General features: G+C 38.1%; 1 pseudogene; it reads left to right on the top strand.

Moving 5' to 3' along the window:
• The first annotated feature begins 1,068 nt into the window (after nt 1–1,068).
• On the top strand, nt 1,069–4,499 carry LOC122729015 (annotated as a pseudogene).
• Nucleotides 4,500–6,875: the final 2,376 nt, after the last annotated feature.

Below are 6,875 nucleotides of genomic sequence, written 5' to 3' on the forward strand. Positions count from 1 at the left end.
ATGGCACAGTGAATAGAGCACTGGCCCTGGATTCAGGAGGACCTGAGTTCAAATACGGCCTCAGACACTTAACACTTACTAGCTGTGTGACCCTGGGCAAGTCACTTAACCCCAATTGCCTTACCAAAAACAAACAAACAAAAAACACTATAAGATATAGAGGAGTAGTTATACTTGGCACCACACTTTCTTCAGACTCTGAAGATATCACGTATGATAAATAAAGTAATCAATGTAATTATAAAAGTTTATTTTTGACTTTAATACTGTCCATCCTAATCCATTTGATAGCAAACATTTTTTTGTTTGTTTTCTGTTGTTGGGTTTTTTGGTGAAGCAATTGGGGTTAAGTGACTTGCCCAGGGTCACACAGCTAGTAAGTGTCAAGTGTCTGAGGCCAGATTTGAACTCAGGTCCTCCTGAATCCAGGGCCAGTGCTCTATCCACTGAGCCACCTAGCTGCCCCTGATAGCAAACATTTTTACTGAATGTTTGTCAAGGAGCCCCGAAAGACCTGGGCTCCATTTGCTGTGGTAGGCACAAGACAGACTTTGTCCAGGTCATGATAGAGTTCAGACTTGGACATTCCCACCAAAGTAGGTCCATCAGAGAAAGAACAGAAAGGTCAAGATGCAAGATTGTTGGAAAGGTCTCATTAATTAATACCCCAGAGTCCAGGAAACTTTGAGTAATCAGTAGGAAGGTGGGTAAAGACCTCAGCAGAGTATTAACAGGGATATACTCTTCTCACTTACTGATCTGTTGCTCTGTATTTATTTTTTTAAGTGTACATATATACACACAGTAGCACTCAATTTAAAGTCAGAAAACCTGACTCAAATCCTTGTCTCACCATTCACAGGATCCATCATGTTGGGCCAATCATTTTTCTAGCTTAGGTATCAGTTTCCTTATCTAGAAAAAAAGAGTTGGAATAGATGACCCCTAAGGTCCTTTCTAGTACTAAAAGTCTATTATTAGTCTGTGACCCATAGCTACCTCGAGTTTAATGTTGTCAAAAAATCATTATGTTTCATCCTGCCCCTCAAGCAGTTGTTCCAAAAAGATATGGGGATTTTAGTGCACTGTAAGCTCAATATAATTCAGAAATATTATGTGACAGATAAAAAAGCTGATCCAATCTTGGGCTACATTAAGAGGGGGCCCAGCTTCCAGGAAGAGAGGCAGGCAATAGACCCATTGTACCCTGTCCTTGTTAGGCACCCTCTGGAATATCATGTTCAATTCTGGTTGCTGTTGTATGAGAAGGACATTAGTCAGCTGGAGGGTGTCCAGAGGAGTACAACCAGGATGATGAAAGCTTTGAGTCTGTTATATGAACATTTGGTTGAAGGAATATTTAGCTTGAAGAGAAGAATTGGGGAAGGGAAAGGAATTAATATTTGACCTCAAGTGTTTGAAGGACTTTTATTTAGAAGGACTAGATTTGTTCTGTTTGTCTTCAGAGGTCAGAAAACAAGAAACAATAAGGTTCCTTGCAAAAATAATGAAGAAGTTGCAAAGAGGCCATTTCAGTTTCTACCTCCTCCTGATATCAGGAAATACTCCCTAACAGAGCCATCCAAAAGTGGAATGGGCAATCCAGAGAAGTAATGGGTTCCCTTTCCTTTGAGGTATTCAAGGAGACATTGAACAACCACTTGTTGGGATCCTGGAGCGGAGATTCCTTTTGTGTATGAATTGACCTAATGAAATGCTTAATGAGGAATGAGGTCCCTTCCAACTCTCAAATTTTGTGTTTCAATTTGAATTATCCTTTTAAATGGCTACTTAAAATTATAAGAATGCTTCAAACTTGCATAATAATTTTCATTTTCTTTCTTTTTTTGTTTGCATCTTCTTGCACAAAATAATAATATGGAAATATTTTACATGATTGCACAGGGAATAACATATATCAGATTGCTTACCATCTCAGGGAGGGTTGATGGGAGGGAGGGAGGGATAGAATTTGGAACTTAAAACTTAAAATAACCTCAAATGTTAAGGATTATTATTACATGTAATTAGTGAAAAAATATTATTTAATTTTTTTAGAAGAATGCTTCAATATTCAACTTGAATAAATCTGAGCTACTTAGGAGTGAATCTGAATCTTTCACTGTTAACTTCCATTTATCCTAACAATATTTAAAAGGCTTTATATGGAATTTGTTGGAGCAGAATGTGAAACTGCTATTCATCACTGTTTTCACCTTAGACTATTTTCTTTTGGTGATTGCTCCATGGCTAACAGTAAGAAGAGGCCCAAAGTAAATTTCTTTTTTTTGAAGTTCTTTTTGAAATTTCTTTTAAAATAATAAACATTTTTATTTATAGTTTTTAGTTCCAATCTTTATCCTTCCTTCTCTCCTTCCCTTCCCCGCTCCCTAAGGTGGTAAGCAATTAGATATGGGTTATACATGTGCAATTATGTAAAACATTACCATATTAGTTATTTTGTACAAAAAAAAACTTGAATAAAAGAAAAAAATGAAAGAAAGTGAAAAATAGCATGCTTCAGTCTGTTCCATCAATATCAATTCTTTCTTTGAGGTAGATAATATGTTTCATCAATAGTCCTTTCGGTTTGTCCTGTATCATTGTATTGCTGAGAATAGTCAAGTCATTCACAGTTCTTCATCAAACAATATTGCTGTCTCTGTGCACAATGTTCTCTTGGTTCTGCTCACTTCATTATACATCAGTTTATACAAGTCTTTCCAGGCCTTTCTGAAATCCTCCAGCTTGTCATTTCTTATAGCACAATAATATTCCATCACCATTATATACCACAGCTTGTTTAGCCATTCCCTAATTGATGGGCATTCCTTTGATTTACAATCCTTATTCAGCACAAAAAGAGCTGCTGTAAATATTTTTATACAAATAGGTCTTTTTCTCTTTTGGGGGATGTTTTTGAGATATAAACCTAGCGGGGTAGCTAGGTGGCCTCAGACACTTGACACTTATTAGCTGTGTGACCCTGGGCAAGTCACTTAACCCCAACTGCCTCACCAAAAACCCAAACAAAACAAAACCCTACATGTACCAGGTACCATACTAATAAGCACTTCACAAATATCTTGGGGCAGCTAGGTGGCACAATGGATAAAGCACTGGCCCTGGATTCAGAAGGACCTGAGTTCAAATTCAGCCTTAGACACTCGACACCAGCAGTGTGACCCTGGATAAGTCACTTAACTCTCATTGCCCCACAAACAAACAAACAAAACAAAACAAAAAACAAAACCCAACAACTGAGATATAAACCTAGCATTGGTATTGCTGTATCAAATGGTATGCACAATTCTATAGCCCTTTGGGCATAGTTCCAAATTGCTCTCCAGAATGGTTGGATCTTTTCACAATTCTACCAACAGTGGATTAGCATCCCAGCTTTCCCAATCCCCTCCAGCATCCAATATTTTCAGTTTTCCAAAGTCAATTTCAAGGTATGGTTTTTATTTGTTTTTTTCTTAATCATAACAGTATTTTATTATGTTCCAGTTACATGTAAAGACAGTTTTCAACATTTGTTTTCATAAGATTTTAGTTCCAAATTTCTCTCCCTCCCTCCCTTCCCTCCCCCCTCCCCAAGATAGAAAACAATCTCATATAGGTTATATATGTACAATCACATTAAACATATTTCTGCATTAGTCATGTTGTGAAAGAAGAATCAGAACAAAAGGGAAAATCCTTAAAAAAGTAAAAACAAAAACAAAAGTAGAAACAGTATGTTTCAATCTGCATTCAGAATCCACAGTTCTTTTTCCTGGATGTGGAGGACATTTTCCATCATGAGTTCTTTGGAATTGTCTTGGATCATTGCATTGCTGATAAGAGCTAAGTCTATCACAGTTGATCATCACACAATGTTGCTGTTACTGTGTACAATGTTCTCCTGGTTATGTTAACTTCACTCAGCATCAGTTCAAGGTGTGTTTTGACCTATGAATTGGTGATAAAGATATAAGCAAAGTTGTCATCAGTCTCTTTGCAAAGACAGTTACCAAGACAGTGGACAATTTTGTGACCTTGGCCACAGGAGAGAAAGGATTTGACTTCAAAAGCAAAGACTTCACGATTCAAGATGGAAACTTCACATAGGGTAATAATGCAGGAGGAAAGAAAATCTATAGCCCCCACTTCCCTGCTGAGAACTTCAAAATGATGCTGGGTGAGCATGTGCACTGCTGGCAAAGACACCAATGGCTCCCAATTCTTCATCACCACTGTCAAGATGCAATAGCTAAACAGCAGATGTAGTGAGTGCCAGAGTTCCAGAAATGACAGATGTGGTATAAAAGATATAAAATACAGAGACAAATGGGTGGAATAAGTACTTGAATGATGTGACAACAGCTGACTATCAAAAGATTGAAATGGAGAAGCCTTTTGACATTGCCAAGAAATTGGATCCCCTGGAAACCTGCTCTCCCTGCTGTCTAAGTTGTGCAGGCAGGGTCCCAGATTCAAGGACAGCTTCCATGTAAGTGCCCTCAGTGCTGATTTCTGAATAAACTGACCCACAATCTTTTCTCATATTCTATACTTTCATAGCCTCTTGGGCCCAGTTTTCTAAATAAAACACATGGCAGTAAAGAAAACCTTTTTTATTTTAAAAAAAGTTATTAAGATTTTAAACTCCAAAGATCTTTTTCTTTGGAGTTTCTTTAAAATGTCTAAAAATTATAGATTAAAATGGGGAGGGAATTCAGGGGGAGGATTCAAAGAGGAAAAAAAATTTCCCCCAAAGATATAACCTATACAAGAATAATAATTAACATAAATAGGCTCATTTTCCAATGCATGTGGGTTGTAAGTAATAGTCTACTTCAAAAAAGTACAGTGAAACTATTTACTCTCCATATGGGGCTAAAAAGCAAAAGACCCGGAAGCTGAAATATATAACATTATGCTAATGTCCAGCAGAGCAATAATTTCTTTTCTTTTTTTTCTTTTGGATTAAACAATACTGAAAGTAGAGAGGTGGGCAAGATGAACATAAAACCAAGGATGGTATTAAACAATCTGTGTTATAGGAAGAAAGCTGGATGAGGCTGAATGAAATAGCAACAAATAACGCATCCTATATTTATTAATTTATTACTAAGCAGTAACTACACTGGTCTTGTCCATTAGTATAAGACCAATATAGCTTTCTTACCTGATTGCCTTTGACTACCTTTCTCTTTGATACTCTCTCCTCTCTAAGTTTTTATAATACAGTTATCCCTTCCACTTTGTGACTTTGCCCATTTTGGGTTTTGAGATATCACAAGTCAGCATTAGAAATGAAATGGGGGGGGCAGCTAGGTGGCACAGTGGCTAGAGCACCGGCCCTGGAGTCAGGAGTACCTGAGTTCAAATCCAGCCTCAGACACTTAACACTTACTAGCTGTGTGACCCTGGACAAGTCACTTAACCCCAATTGCCTCACTAAAAAAGAAAGAAAGAAAGAAAGAAAGAAAGAAAGAAAGAAAGAAAGAAAGAAAGAAAGAAAGAAAGAAAGAAAAAGAAATGAAATGGGAATTTGGGGGGAATTTTGTGGTGTAACAAATGGAGTGGCACAACCTGCTAAAGAGTTACCATAGGAAAGCTCCGCCATGAGGAGAAGGCGTCTGAGGATAAGACATTCAGCTTTTCCTTGGCGTCAGGAAGTGATGTTTACTCGTGGGTACTGTCAATCAAGGCTATCAGCCAATTAGCTTGGAGCTGTGTGTGCGGTGTGGATGGGATGTTCCCAGTTTCACAGGAGGCTTCTGGGAGGAAGACAGAAGCATTGGGTCCTTTTTGTTCCTGACCTCGCCATGGCAGGTCGGATGATGGGGTCTCTTAGAAATAGTTAGATTTTTACCTTTCTCTCTGATCATTAGATCCTAATGCTCTTTAATAAATACTTAACTACTCTTGCTAGAGCTTCTGATTTATTGGTGACCACTTATTAGATATTTTAGACAGACTAGCTAGAATTTTAGCCCCTTACAGTGGAAGCTGCAGGTGCCATGCAAAGGCTAACAGATGATAAAAAAAAAAAGTTTAGAAACTCAGAAATGCATAAAATATATAGTATTGTACAGTATCAACATATTTGATCTTTTGATACCATCAATATATACAATTTCTTTTCTCTGATACAAAGAGGGCCAAAACATTTTACATGGATTTTCCAGACCTCTGGGGTGCCATACCCCTAACCCCTATGATGTGGAAGAGATAACTGTATTGCTCTCTCCTGGTTTTCCTTCTACCTATCTGACTATTCCTTCTGAGTCGTCTTTGCTGGCTCTTCATCCAGGTTAAGCATAGGTGTTCTCCTAGGTTTTTCAGATCTTCTTTTCATCTTTCTCTATACTATTTTACTTAGTGATCTCATTGGCTGCAGTGGATTCATTGAACTCTCAGATCTACTTGTCCAGACCTAACCTCTCTCCTGACCTTCGGTATCACATCTCCAACTACCTATTAGACATCTCTGGCTCAACATGCCCAAAGCTGTACTGAGAATCTCTTCCCTCAAAATCTTCCCCTCTTTCTAATGTCTCTATTTCTGTAAAGGGTTCCACCATCCTTCCAGTCACCCAGGCTTGCAACCTATGTGCCATCCTTGACCCCTCACCCTCTCCCTCCCCTATATCTAATCTGTTGCTGAGTTCTGTCTATTTTATGTTCATAACATCTCACATATTCTTTCTTCACCCAAGTCCATCCTTCTACTAAAGTGATCTTCCTAAAGAGCAGGTCTGGCCATGGAAACCCATCTCGTCTCTATTCAATAAACTCCATTCACTTCCTATCACCTGCAGGATCAAATATAAAATCCTTTGGGTTTTTTTTAAAGACTTTCATAACCTTGCTCCTGCCTACCT

This window comes from Dromiciops gliroides, chromosome 5 (genome assembly GCF_019393635.1).
Source record: "Dromiciops gliroides isolate mDroGli1 chromosome 5, mDroGli1.pri, whole genome shotgun sequence".
Taxonomy (NCBI): domain Eukaryota; kingdom Metazoa; phylum Chordata; class Mammalia; order Microbiotheria; family Microbiotheriidae; genus Dromiciops; species Dromiciops gliroides.